Below are 14,490 nucleotides of genomic sequence, written 5' to 3' on the forward strand. Positions count from 1 at the left end.
CCCTTTTCTCCCCCTCCCCCTCCCCCTCCTCTCCTCTTCCCCTTCTCTTCCCTCCCTTCCCTTCCCTTTCCTTTTTAATCTATTTCTGCCAGTTTATGGAAAGTGGCTAAGGACGTTAGAAACTTACGAATACAGGAGCCTCAGTATTCTCAAATAGAACTCAAGAAAAGAATTAAGTTGGCATTTACTACTAAATGTTGAAGCAATTTAATAAAGCATTTATTTATTTATTTTCTTTTAAGCTTCATTAGTGAAGAAGTATAATTTATTTATTTATTTTTTTAATTTTTTATTGGATTTTAGGTTTTGGGGTACATGAGCAGAGCATGCAAGACAGTTGCGTAGGTACGCACATGGCAGTGTGCTTTGCTTTTCTTCTCCCCTTCACCCACATTCTGCATTTCTCCCCAGGCTATCCCTCCCCACCTCCCCCTCCCACTGGCCCTCCCCTTTTCCCCCCAATAGATCCCAGTTCAACCATTGTGGAAGACAGTGTGGCGATTCCTCAAGGCCTTAGAAATAGAAATTCCATTTGACCCAGCAATCCCATTACTGGGTATATATCTAAAAGACTATAAATCGTTCTACTATAAGGACACATGTACACGAATGTTCATTGCAGCACTGTTTACAATAGCAAAGACCTGGAATCAACCCAAATGCCCATTGATAATAGACTGGATTGGAAAAATGTGGCACATATACACCATGGAATATTATGCAGCAATCAGAAATGATGAGTTTGTGTCGTTTGTAGGGACATGGATGAATCTGGAGAACATCATCCTCAGCAAACTGACACAAGAACAGAAGATGAAACACCGCATATTCTCACTCATAGGCGGGTGATGAAAAATGAGAACACATGGACACAGAAAGGGGAGTATAATTTATTTTTTAAAAAAATTTCTGGTAAACATTGTTGCTCTCTTTTGGATAACAGCCATAGTCTCTTTTGCAACTCAATTAAAAATACTGATGAGCTAGATATCATTGATGAGTAGTTTTTTTACAGGCCAAGATTTAAATAGTCAAAACTGATGGCTCTTGACCATTGTGGTGGTTATTTTTATGTGTCAAAATGATTGAGCTATGGGCTATCCAGATAGCTGGTAGAACATTATTTCTGTCTATAAGAATGTTTCTGGAAGATATTAACATTTGAATTAGTGAACTGAGTAAAGCTGATTGACCCCTACCAATGTAGGTGTGCACCATACAGTCTGTTCAGAACGTGAATAGAACAGAATGGTAGAAGAAGCTTTAATTCATTCTCTGCCTAACTTCTTGAGCTGGAACATTGCTCTTCTGCTGTCAGTGCTCATGGCTCTCAGGACTTTGGACTACATTGCCTGTTGTCCTGGGTCTCCAGCTTGCACACCGCAGATTATAAGATTTTTCATTATCCATATTTGTGAGTCAGCTTCTTATAATACATTTCATTTTTTTTATTATATCTCTCTCTTATCTATCTTTCATCTATCCATCCCTCCCTCTCTGTCTCTCTCTCTGTCTCTCCTATTGGCTGTGTTTCTCTGGAGAACCCTGACTAATATAACCCCTAACTCAACCACTACCCGGTATCATTGCTAAAATGTCCTTCAAGCAAGAACTTGGAAGGCAATATATATATCACGTCATGTTTTAACAGATAAGCACTAAGATTAAATTTTGTATTACTCTCCTGATGGCTATTATAGTCAGCAGGTGACTTGATTCAATTCTTAAACAGGTCTAGACTATAGAACCAACTGCCTTATGGCTGTGATAGCTGTTTAGGGCAGTTACTCATTCATTGATATTTGGTTTGAGTCCCACTACTGTTAGGCAGCAGGTGTTAGTTCTATAATCTCTGCAAAAGAGTCAACAAACTTATTTTATCACAGCCAGTGGATTCTGTGGTTGGGTAAAACTTTCTAATGTTCGTGACACTGATTAGAAGCCATCAGAATTTTTTGAACATATTTCTTTCTGTAAGAATAGCCAACATTTCTTGAATACTATGTGTCATAGTGCTAGAAATTTTATAAGTAATATCTAATTTAATCCCTACAGCAATCCTATAATTATCATTGCTATCTCTGTTTTATAGTAGAAAAACTGAGGCATAATCATACAACTATTATAGTTGATTAGTAATTCAAATCCAGGTTGACTACAGCATAATTTTTTAAACAACTGTTAAAATATGTAAACCTGTTTGCATCAGGCATTAAACAAACATTAGTGTAGTGTTTTTATGAGATTAGAGCTGCATATAATATAAAGCTTATTGTTGCACATTAGATATTAGTGATAGAATTATTAACTTAAGTTGAAGGAAAAGAAAACAAAAGTAGAATCCTTAGTTTGATTTGCATAAACTACTTATGACAACTATAAACAAGCAAACCTTGATAAATCTGTCAACATATGTTGGGAACACATGCTTTAATCACATAATATTAAACATAAAAATTATATGATATTCACAGCAATGGTTTCAAATAGTGGAATTCCAGAGAAACTCTAGTATGTACTAACTGATGAAACTAGTTTTCCATTTCGCAGGCAAGATTATAACAAATATGAATCAAAGTGCTGCCTTTAAAATCACAATATTAGCATGAAGAAGTTGAATGGAATTTACAAAAACAACCAAGTTTAAAAAAGAAAAACAATACAGTTCAAATATCTGAAAAAAATTATCTGGTAATGGGCTATTTCAGATAAAATAGTCTTGACATAAAGGTCAGTTGTAAAGAAATTTTGGAAGCTGGTTATAAAATTAAAAGCATTATAAACATGAATGAAATATTTTCTATTACCAGATATATAAGTATAAATCCATGTACAATCTGATTTATTATAAAATCTTACTGTATGACACCAATAAAACCGTTCTATATCAAAAGGGACAAACCCTAGTACTTCCCCCATTTGCCATGTGTTGCAGGCAGTTTCATGCACCTGCTGTGGGTGTGTTTTCATCACTAAAGCAGAAAATTCAGGTACAGAAAAGCCACTATGGATCCCATTTATCTAGAATTTAAAACCTTTTTGCATACATTTCTGTTATTAAATTAGGATAGCTAAGCCAAAACAAAAGTGCTCCACAAAAGTAAAAAAGAGTATAATTTAACAAATAATTGAAGGGGCGGTTCTGTAAGTGTCATCGAAATTTCGGACATTAATAGATGATGAACATTTTAGTAACACTCAACAGTTCCACTTCACAAGAAATTCAAAGATGTGATTTTGGACTAAAGTTTGTAACAACAAAGTCTTTGCTATGTATGTAGAAGAGTAACATCTGGTCTCAACACTTAATTAAACTAAACCTACTCTTAAATATTAAATAAATTAAAAATGAAAATGTATGGGGAAAAAGTAAACTGCTAAGAAAATGTCTAAGAGTTGCCAACAATGAATAGTACCGTCCCAAAATAAATGCCACTACCATTTCTGACTGCCTGGATAAGAATCTCAACCTCTCGAAGGTTCATTTTAATCATAAAAAGGCAGAATGAAATTGCTTACTTTTCTATGGAAGGTACTAAGAAATTTTCTTACTATTTTTCTAAAATTTGATGATGTCTTGCTGTTTTTAACAGGATTTTAATATTAATTTTGTATTTTGACTGTTATTCTTCCATGTTCATATTTGAAGAATTTTATTAAAATTGGGGAAGGAGAGATCTCTGCTGAAATCAGGAAAGGAGAGGCTTTTCAGTTGTGGGAGAATTATTTGAAGTGTTAGCCCTCAAAGAAGAAAACTATTGTCATTTTTGTTCCTCCCAGTCTCCTGCTCTTTGGGGATTATTTCTCTTTTAATTTATAGCTCTGTGTTCTAAAAAGTGAAGAGAGATTACAAACTACATTTTAAAAGTGTATTAAATATAACTTATGGTAAATTAGTAATACCTCTTGAAAAATCCTGCTATGAGCTCTCTCATGGTGCTTCCTCTGGGGGAAGATAACTCAATTGTGTTGATTTAAAGGTTCTGTCTAGTTCTCTTAAACATTCCTTTGATGTTGTATTGCTCAGCTTGTAATAGACTGTTATTGCCCTATATTGAGTTTGCAGAGTGAAGGTAAATCTTTCGTGATGTGATTGTGCCACAGCAAACTCAATATTGTTCACAGGGCCTTTATAACTCTCAGTTACATGGCAGCAGAACAGCACACATTTTCATTTTTACCTTTTTAGATTTGTATTCTTTGTTCTGAAACTGAAAGTATGTATGCTGACACACACTCTATAGCGCTTGTTCTGTGAAGCGGTAACTCATAAGCAAAGAGAACATTGTCAGGCGGGTATTTTTTCTGAAATTGTCAATTTTATTGTTAATCTTTTTCTTTATATTCCATTAGGTACTCTAGTATGTTATTGAAAAGGCACCACCACTGGGGAAACCTCAACTCAAATCTCTACCCAGGTTCTACTTTGAACTGTTTTCTAAGCATACGTAACAACACCATTAAAAGAGTCTCCTGAGGAGCTCTCGCCTTCCCTGAAACTCAGATAAATGTAATTACCTCTCGTGGTAGATCACAAGGTAAGACCTAGGTGACCAGAAGTATTAGCATAGTTAATTGGATTGTTTCACTGAAAATGGAAACATTCTTTATGTAATGGCTTAAGTTATCATTTCCTTCTTTTGTTAAATTTCTTGCAAAAAAATCCAGTATTTTTTCACTGGAGCAACATTCAACTCATAATTTAAAACTGCTTGTGAAGCAAAGTAGCACTAAAACTATGTTTTATGCATTTGTTTTACTTCTTGGCATGTGCCTTGTGATTATTCTTTCTTTCCTGTTATTTTAAAGGATATGATCACAGTTTTGCAATGATTATTATGTGATAAAAAATTTTGAGATAATAAAGAATATCCATAAATGTAAGGATGTATTTAATATGTTACAGTAGACTGGATTTTAAATAACCACATGCATTGAATATCCTCTTCCTCCTCCTCCTCTTCCTTCTTCTTCATCTCACTCTGTTGCCTAGGCTGGAGTTCAGTGGTGCAATCTAGGTTCCTGGGTTCAAGCTTCATGGGCTCCCTTTTGAACCCGCTTCCCAGGTTCAAGTGATTCTCCTCCCTCAGCTTCCTGAGTAGCTGGAATTATAGGCATGCACCACCATGCCTGGCTAATTTTTTTGTATCTTTAGTAGAGACAGGGTTTCACCATGTTGGCCAGGCTGATCTCGAACTCCTCACCTCAGGTGATCTGCCTGCCTCAGCCTCCCAAAGTGCTGGGATTACAGGTGTGAGCTACTGTGCCTTACTACCATTTAGTATATTCTTTCAAGGTAGCCAAATAATTATAGTTCTGGAAAGGTCAACATTTCCTCTGCTATAAAAACATTTTTATTATTTTCTCCCTAGCTAGTAAAAACAAAATCAGCAGTCTTCAATCCTCAGAGACTGACAGTTGTACTGGCAAATGTCTATTGTATTTGCATGTCTGATTATCTTCTTCCCATTTTCCCCTTCTTGGCATTTCCTGTCTTCAGTCTAGGCCTCTTGCAAGTGAAAGTTGTAAGAGCTCTACAATAATTTTTGAAGAAAATCAGACATAATTTACAGAAAGAAATTTTCTGTGGTTTTGCTTAATATGTTTAATTTTTAAAGATGAATATACATATTGCTCAGTGAGAATGAGGTTCATGATTAAAACTAGAATTCCTTAGTTGGATTGAATCTTGGAGCACATCAGTCCTGGAGGTTGCAAATGAATGGTCATTGGGCCATATAAGGGCATATATCTTTTATTTGATCCACACAAAGCTTAAGTTTTCTTTTTCTTAAATTAGGTGCTAGCATTTAAAAATTGAAGTTTTATCTTAAACATGAATTTCCACCTTCTTTTGGGAGTTCTGGTGACACTGGGCCAGCATTCTCACAAAGGATGTCTCTTTAAATGGCTGTGCATTCTTCTGTGGGCCAGAGTCCTCACACGGGCTGCTCCATTCCTTTTCATTACTGCAGGCATCTGAGTTCATGGCATCTGTTTCCAGTCTAATTCCTTCAAGTTCTTCAACCTCTTCACTTTGTTCACACTGGCCCCCCTTTTTTGTCATGCCTGTTGCTCAAATCCTTACACCTCAAACAGCATTTTCTCCCCCCAGCTTTTTTCAGTCACTCATCAACTCATAGGAATCTCTCCTGCTCCTCTACCCCTTATGAACTGTACACACTGTATACTGATTATATTTTCATCTTGCTGCCCCAAAAGCTGTGAACGCTTAGAGGGCCGGGGCCGATTTTTGCAACTCACATGGTGACTTTCAGCACAATACCCTGTACTTAGTAACTTCTCAAAACATGTTTGCAGAGTTAAATTTAGTGAATTAACTTGGCCTTCATCATGAAGGGAAAGAGGGCAAGAATCCCAGAGGCTTTAACCCCAGGTTCATGTCTTTCCATTTTTTGTTTAACATGTTCTGCCAAATATTGTATTTTTTTTTCTTTTCTGAGAAAGAGTCTTACTCTGTGCCAAGGCTAGAGTGTAGTGGCACGATCTCAGTTCACTCCAACCTCTGCCTCCCCGGTTCAAGGATTCTCCTGCCTCAGGTTCACAAGTGGCTGGGATTACAGGTGCATGCCACCATGTCTGACTAATTTTTGTATTTTTAGTAGAGACAGGGTTTCACCATCTTGCCCAGGCTGGTCTTGAACTCCTGGCCTCAAGTGATCTGCTGCCTCAGCCTCCCAAAATGCTGCGATTACAGGTGTGAGCCACCATACCCAGCCCAAACATCATATTCTTTATTAGTAAAACATGGGAAAGTTCCTCTCCGACCCTTAACATCCTGAGGCTTTCATCAATAGTCTATAATGTTTCCATCATTCATGTGCCTTAGGTGCTCAGAAACTCACACACAGGTTTTGTGATTACTTGGGATAGTTTCCTGAATCTGGGTTTCTGATCTAATAATTCTTGGTTTTTGATTTGATTTTTATCTTTTATCTCTACCTTAGTAATTTTTTAGTCTATTTAGGAAAAAGAAAACACACAGAAGAGTTGTGAAGACTGAATGAAATACAAGTAAAGCTCATTTTATGGCTCACAATAGTTGGTGGGCGTTACTTAATTGCATTTTGTTCTGTACTTTTAATTTTAAGCCAATTATATCTCCTTTTCCTCTCTTTCCCTTATGTAGAAGGAGGATAAATACATATAATAGGAAAGACATCATAAAAGATGAAGAAAGCCACTGACCAGCTGTTACGTGTATGAAGATGGGGCTAAATCTTGAGCAATGAAATCCACAGCATGTGTGTATGTATATAAAAAAGTAATTTATGATTAAAGTATGGGTTTTAACTGTTAGATTACTGAAATTTAAACTTTCTATCCAAGTGGTCAAGGAAATAAAATGGGAGACCAAAGTGTAAAATCCCTTAAATGGGTAACTGAAGGTAGATTACTACTATCATTCACTTCAGTAATTGTAAAATGAGCTGTTAAGTCACAGCTGAAAACTCTTTGGCCAATACCACTGGAAAAGGATTTGCTTCATTTCCACCTTCTCTCTCTACACATGATCTGTTTCCCCTCTTCTATTTTCACCTTTGTATGAGGGTCCCAGGACCCTTGGGAAGTACATTCCCAGAATCTCTGCCAGTGATGCTCTGAGTTTGATTCTGCTAGGAGATGCATTCATGTCAAGATCTGCAATATGAAAGGGAAGTGGAAGCCAAGTTTTTCTTCTGGTAGCAGCAGGCAGACGTGTGCTTCCATAGATATGAGGTTTTGCAGCAGCTTCTGAACATTTTTCAAAAAGTTACTTGACTTTTCTGATTGAAATACCTGCCGCAGTTTCTGCTTTCCTAGATATTTACCTGATTGATGGGACCTCTACTGACACACTTTGAGAAGCACCCAGCAGAGTACCATTTAGTCAATTTACTTGTGACTTTGACATGATTAAATACTTAAAATCAGACAACTGACCAGAATATGGTATGAATGAATATCTCCAGAATAAAAAGAGTATATTTTCTCAAAAAGTTCTTTTCTTTTCTTTCTTTCTTTTTTTTTTTTTTTTTTTTGAGACGGAGTTTCGCTCTTGTTACCCAGGCTGGAGTGCGCAATGGCGTGATCTCGGCTCACTGCAACCTCCGCCTCCTGGGTTCAGGCAATTCTCCTGCCTCAGCCTCCTGAGTAGCTGGGATTACAGGCACGCACCACCATGCCCAGCTAATTTTTTGTATTTTTAGTAGAGACGGGGTTTCACTATGTTGACCAGGATGGTCTCGATCTCTTGACCTCGTGATCCACCCACCTCGGCCTTCCAAAGTGCTGGGATTACAGGCTTGAGCCACCGTACCCGGCCAAAACCATAAATATTTTCTACCTGCAACTTAAATTCAACAGTTACCAAAATGTTCTGTACATCATAGGTATTTAGTAAATATTTACTGATTTAGATGTGAAGATAAAAATGCCTTATTTTTTTTACCAGTGAAATCTGGTGCATATGAACAATATTCCTTATGTGGAAATAATTTAAAAGATGTTTGTTATTTGGGTTTTTGGAATATAATCAATACACTGAGCACTATGACAAATCTATGATTGGCTTTGGTTCCTGCTCAGTAGGTAAAGAAAATGACAAATTACAATTTTCCTTTGGCTTTAGGTTAGCTAGAATTTCAGAAAAATTGCCCCAGCAAACTTATTTTAATCAACCTGAAACACAGTAAGGAAATTTGCTACAACTTAGTTAGAGCCACGTAGTGTGAAGGGCCAGCACATTGAGGTCTCCTGTTTGAGTTACAGAATTAGCAATACTCCCATGAGCCCACCCTTCAAAATTGCTTCCCATCTATAAGACAGAGGTGTCTCGACTGGAATTCAGAGTAATTCTTCTATAGAAAGATGGTTAGTTACAGTCAATTGTATGCTTTTTTGTTTTAAACTATATTTCTAATTGTGCTAGATCCCTGCTGCCTGCTAGATTTCTTGCATCCGATACTTTGTCTGTATTAGATGAATGGATTCAGGTTGATTTTGTGCAGGTTTGGGTGTCCTTTGTGAGATGCTTCTTTGTCCTGGTTAACATGATTTGCTTGTTATTTCATCTTACTTTTTAAACAAGAATTTTATTAAGGTAAACTAAAAAACTTAAGAAAATAGCATCATGTAGAATAGTAAAAATGAGTTTTTTTTTTTAAGAAAAGAATGAACTGATACTACATAATAAACCAATTTTGATGTATGGTAAAAACCACTGGTAAATTGAGATAATTTATAAATACTTGAGATGATCGAGTTTATTTTTTAGAAAAAATTGGCATAAAGCATAAAATCTTTTCTTTTCCCCTTCATCTGTGCTACACAGTTTTGAAAACTAAGCACGTAGAACTAAAAGCAGAATAATAAAATCTTGAGTTACCTTAATCTAACTAATAAGAAATCTGAAAAATGCAATTGACTAAAAAAACTTAGAAAATCTACGTTGCTGCAGCCACATTTTTCTTCCAGTTTTCAGAAAATCACAAAATATTATTTCATAATCAGATTTTAAATGAAGAGAGACAAAGTGTAAATTAAATATGAAAAACTAATTAAAGTAGTGTACTCCTTTTAGTAGTGCCCTGCTCCATCACACCCCTTTAAGGAAAATCTACTCAGGCTGTAAAAAAAATTTTGCATTTTGATCTTTGACTTAGAATGAAATCCTAAAAATTAAATAAGCATGAAAAATAAATAAAATATAACATAGCAAAATTAAAAAGTAAGCAAAGAAAACCAGAAAAAATAATTCATAAAAGTCTTATTACAAAGATAAAATCCTAAAATATAAGTAAAAGCCAATCTCACAAATGCCTCTGGGAGAAAACAAATAATGAAAATAAACCAGACAAATGGTTAATTTTACTAGGCAGAATAAAATACCAGATTTTAGAGCTGTTGAATTAATGCGGTTATACTAATGTACTATGTAATTTTATTATGTGTAAGATTCTATGTTATGAACTTCAAGAAAGCCTCAAATAAATTGAAAAGGACATTGTGGTCAAGAAATTTACAGTTCAGATTGGTCGTGGTAGCTCATGCCTATAATCCCAGTATTTTAAGAGGCCTAGACAGGAGGATAGTGGCCAGGAGTTCAGGACCAGCCTGGGCAACATAGTGAGACTCCAAATGTACCAAAAACAAACACAAACAATTGTCAGGTGTGATGGCACCTGTGGTGCCAGCTACTCCACAGGGTGAGGTAGGAGGATCCCTTGAGCCCAGGAGCTTGGCATTGTAGTGACCTATGATGGGACCACTGCACTACAGCCCGGTGACAGAGAAAGACTGTTGTTGTATTTTTTTAAAGTTTATAGTTTAATATAAAATGAAAAACATGTTGAAAAGTGATTTAGATTATAAAATTAAGCATAATTTTTTAATGATAAATTTTGTTGTAGGATAAAAATAATAAAGAAAAGTTTTAATTCTTTAGAAGTTTTTAATTACATTGATATATGTTTCAAATATAGACAAACATAAGCCTTGGCAGAAACATCTATTCGTGTGTCTCTATTCAATTCAACTCACAGCAGTTCAAATCAAATCATTCAATCATTTACTTAGTCAATTAATAATTTAGTTATGCATGAAATATATATTGAATATTTACTGTTGATTGGTGCCTTGTACATGCTGAGAATAAAGGGATAAGTAAAACAGACCTGACTGCTCATCACGGAACTTACAGTCTAATGATAGAGAGAAGATAGTAATCAAATGGTAACGCAGATCAACGTATACTTTTAAAACTTGCACGAGCTCTGATTTAGCAGCAGAGATGCAGTGAAGTATATGTTAGGAGGATCTGCTGTAGCTGGGGCTTCTGAGAAGGCTCCAAGAGAGCTTGATTTTGAGCACATTTTTGAAGGGTGTGTAGAAGTTAGGGTAAAGGAAAAGGTCATAAAGGATAGAGAAGTTGAGGAACTGAGAGGTCCAGGTATTGAATTTACTTATATTTCAGAAAGGATTAGAGTGAGCAAGACCATAGCCAGCTATTAAAGTCTTCAGTGGACGAGGAGTGCTCAGAAGACAGACAGGCTGAATGGCATGAACCTGAAAGCTACTGGGTTTTGTTTGCTTTGATTAGCTCATGGGTTTTATATTGTTCTTAAAAAAAAGTAGAGAAGTGATGGTCTAAAAGTTGTATCAGGGAAGTAGAGGACACGAGTCCTAATTATGAGGTACGAGGGATGTAAAAGATTGAAAAGCCACAACCAGAGTTGTGGTGGCTGTGAGAATGTGCCTTGCAGACCTCAACTACTGACAGATTAATTAACCAAGGGTCAAAGCTACTGAGCTCTGACATCAAGGCCATGCTTCCCACAGGATACCTCCAGAGCTGACAGAGTGCAGCAGAAATTCTAAGGCAAGACAACTTTAGAGAGACATGGGCCTACCATGATGGCTAGTTTTGGTTCAAGGACTTGCCAATGGCCTTGTTAACCACTCCTGGGTCTGTACAATAGTCTAGTATGCTTCCACCCAACCATCCCCTTCTCCCTCCTTCACTCTGTGTCAGACTTGCAGCACAGTCTCATGGCTCTCCCAGCCTTTGCTGGGTCCCTCTTCATTTTCTCCCACACAAGCTATTTTGGTCTGTTTTCTGTTGCTATAATAGAATGTCTGAGACTGCATCATTTATAAAGAAAAGTGGTTTATTTAGTTTATGGTTCTGGAGGCTGGAAAGTTCAAGACCAGGCAGCATCTCGGGAGAGCCTTGTGCTGTTTCATAGCATGGCAGAAAAAGATGGAAATGGAAGTTGGTGCATGCAGATAGGGTAAAACATGAGAGGCAACCTTGCTTTATAACAACCTTTGAGAACTAACCCAGGTTCTTGAGAAATACATTAATTCATCTTAATGACCTAATCTTCTAATGGCACTACCTCCCAACACTGCCACATTGGGGACCAAGCCTCAACATGAGTTTTGGTGGGGACATACTATATTCAAACCACAGTAAAAGCATTATCCCTAAGGAAATCTTTGTTTTTTAATCACATCTTAAAATACATTTCTCAGAAAAACGAAACAAACAAACAAAAAACAAAAAAGAAAAATAGACTAACACAAGAATAGGTTCCAGGGGGAAGTGCTTCAGTTCAAGCAAAGAAGTGCAGAAAATGTACATAAAGTAAGGCTAAAGGGGATTTGCTGATTATGGATGAATAATTCTTAAAGGTGTAGGGTGTAGGGTTGAGGAGGACACATTTTCTAAAAATGGCACCTTTTGAGTCATTTTTTAAAAGGTAGTTTGTGTACATGTTGACATTTATGGTCTATGGCTTCCTTTTACTTTCTCTCTCACTGGCAAGTGGGGAAGGTCCTCCCATTCTTCACCAGGCACCACATCTATGTTCATTCTTCCCTTTCCTTTATGTATACGAGAGAGAAATCCTACCACCACCTCACTCTGTTGGTCTTTCAAATTTATTAATGTATGGACTCATTCAGGGCCAAGACTAGGATGAAGCCAACAAGGAACCCAGAGTGTACAGCTTAAGGAAGCAAGGTCTCACAAGTGCCAGCCTTGCACCTGAAGGACCTGGAGAGTGAGCATCTCTTTTAATATGGGACCATACAGCATTTGCCTTATCTTAGCCCTGACCCTGTTTAAAGTATCCTAGGACTCAGAGAAGAATACAGAGTGTATTTGTAAGAGCATCCAGTCCAAAGAATTAAACTAGTCCAATGTCTTTACTCCTCTATTCTGAGATTGACTCTCAGAGTAGAGCTTCTTGCACTTCTCTTTATCCAGCAATAATTTTATATAAATGAATTTCAGTGATTATGTAAAAAGGCTTAAGCTTATTTTTGTTAAGCAGATTGGGAAATTAGAGATAATTCTTTATATTGGGCTTCAGTTCTTTTATCCCCTAATAATTGGCAAAGCTATTTTCTTATCTCATTCATTTGTTTCTCTGAGTTGTTAATTTCTCCCATTGGTTTTAATTATCTCATGCAAGAGATTTGGGAATAACCACTGAAAGTTATCAAGCATTGCTCTTTTGGGTAGTATAAATACAAGCAATGTGTACCGATTTGAAGTCATTTGGAAAATTTCAATTTCAATATTTGCTAGAATATACAGCTGAGAGGACTTGTTGAGGAGTAAAGAGAAAGTTAACAAAGGTAATGAAATAGAAGTGAGAACAATGAGGAAAATTCAGCTAGATATGAGTATTTTTTTTTCATATGAGTATTTTTAAACAGAATTAAAGGTTGTAATTCACTTTCAGATTGGTAGGAACTGGTAGCTTCTTGTTGGCTGCAGCATTTGGAATTCATGATAACTGTTGTGACAAATCAGATTAAGAAAAATTCAGTTTCATTCTACTGTCTAGCATTTCTGCAGAACTAGCTTCCACATTACGGTGCTCATAAGAAACTTCCTACATGCTTTGGTCAGCTTGGGCTGCTACAACAAATACCTTTGTCTGGATATGTCTTAACCTACCCATTCTTAACAGTAGACATTTACTTTCTATGGTTCTTGAGGCTGGGAAGTCCAAGATCAAAGTGCTGGCAAAATCAGTGTCTGGTGAGGGTTCTCTTCCTGGTTTGTTAATGGCTGTCTTCTTGCTGTGTCCTCACATGATGGTGTGGGGTCACCTGTTTGACATCTCTTTTTTACTCTTTTTTTTTTTTTTGTCACCCAGGCTGGAGTGCAGTGGCATGATCTCAGCTCACTGCAACCTTCATCTCCTGGGTTCAAATGATTCTCCTGCCTCAACCTCCCCAGTAGCTGATATTATAGGCCTGTGCCACCATATCCGGCTAATTTTTTTTTTTTTGTATTTTTAGTAGAGATGGGGTTTCACCATATTGGTCTCAAAATCCTGACCTCAAGTGATCCACCCTCCTTTACCTCCCAAAGTGCTGGGATTACAGGCTTGAGCCACTGCGCCAGGCCTCACATCCCTTCTTATAATGAAACTAATTCCATTCATGAGGGCTCTAGTTTCATGACATGATTATTTCCCAAAGGCCCTACTTCCAAATACTGTTGTATTGGAGATTAGGGCTTCAACATATGAATTTGGGAGCACACAGACTTTCAGCTCATGGCACTGGATGTGTATATTTCAAGGATCAGTAAACCAAATTAAAGAAAAATTGGGAGGGTACTGACATGGCTTTGCCAAGTACTTTCTGTTAAGTAAGGACATTAAAACAATCAGATACCATTTATTACCACAATTTAATTCCCCAAGAGTAAGAATGGCAACATTCCAGAGGAAATTAGAGCCATCCCCATGAAAGGAAGGTTGACAATTTTACAGATACTTTTCTCCCTCTCTCTCTCACACACACATACACACACACACACACACACACACACCCCAGACTCACATACCTCACATACCCAAACACACACTTTACATTATCCTCAATATTAGTTTTTGCTTTTCAATAGAGGCTGGTTAAATCTTTGCCACAGACTGACAGTTGGGATCTGCAGATTTTCTGGCCTTC

General features: G+C 36.9%; 1 long non-coding RNA gene across 1 annotated transcript in view; it reads left to right on the top strand.

Annotated features, from left to right (window-relative positions):
• The first annotated feature begins 757 nt into the window (after positions 1 to 757).
• Positions 758 to 14,490, top strand: part of LOC100404367 (uncharacterized) — a 37,947-nt gene continuing 24,214 nt past the window's right edge. Inside the window, exons 1-2 of the long non-coding RNA XR_087394.7 lie at positions 758 to 4,538; positions 7,151 to 7,269. This is a non-coding gene — a long non-coding RNA (uncharacterized LOC100404367). The remainder of the gene's footprint in view (positions 4,539 to 7,150; positions 7,270 to 14,490) is intronic.

This window comes from Callithrix jacchus, chromosome 3 (genome assembly GCF_049354715.1).
Source record: "Callithrix jacchus isolate 240 chromosome 3, calJac240_pri, whole genome shotgun sequence".
Classification (NCBI taxonomy): domain Eukaryota; kingdom Metazoa; phylum Chordata; class Mammalia; order Primates; family Cebidae; genus Callithrix; species Callithrix jacchus.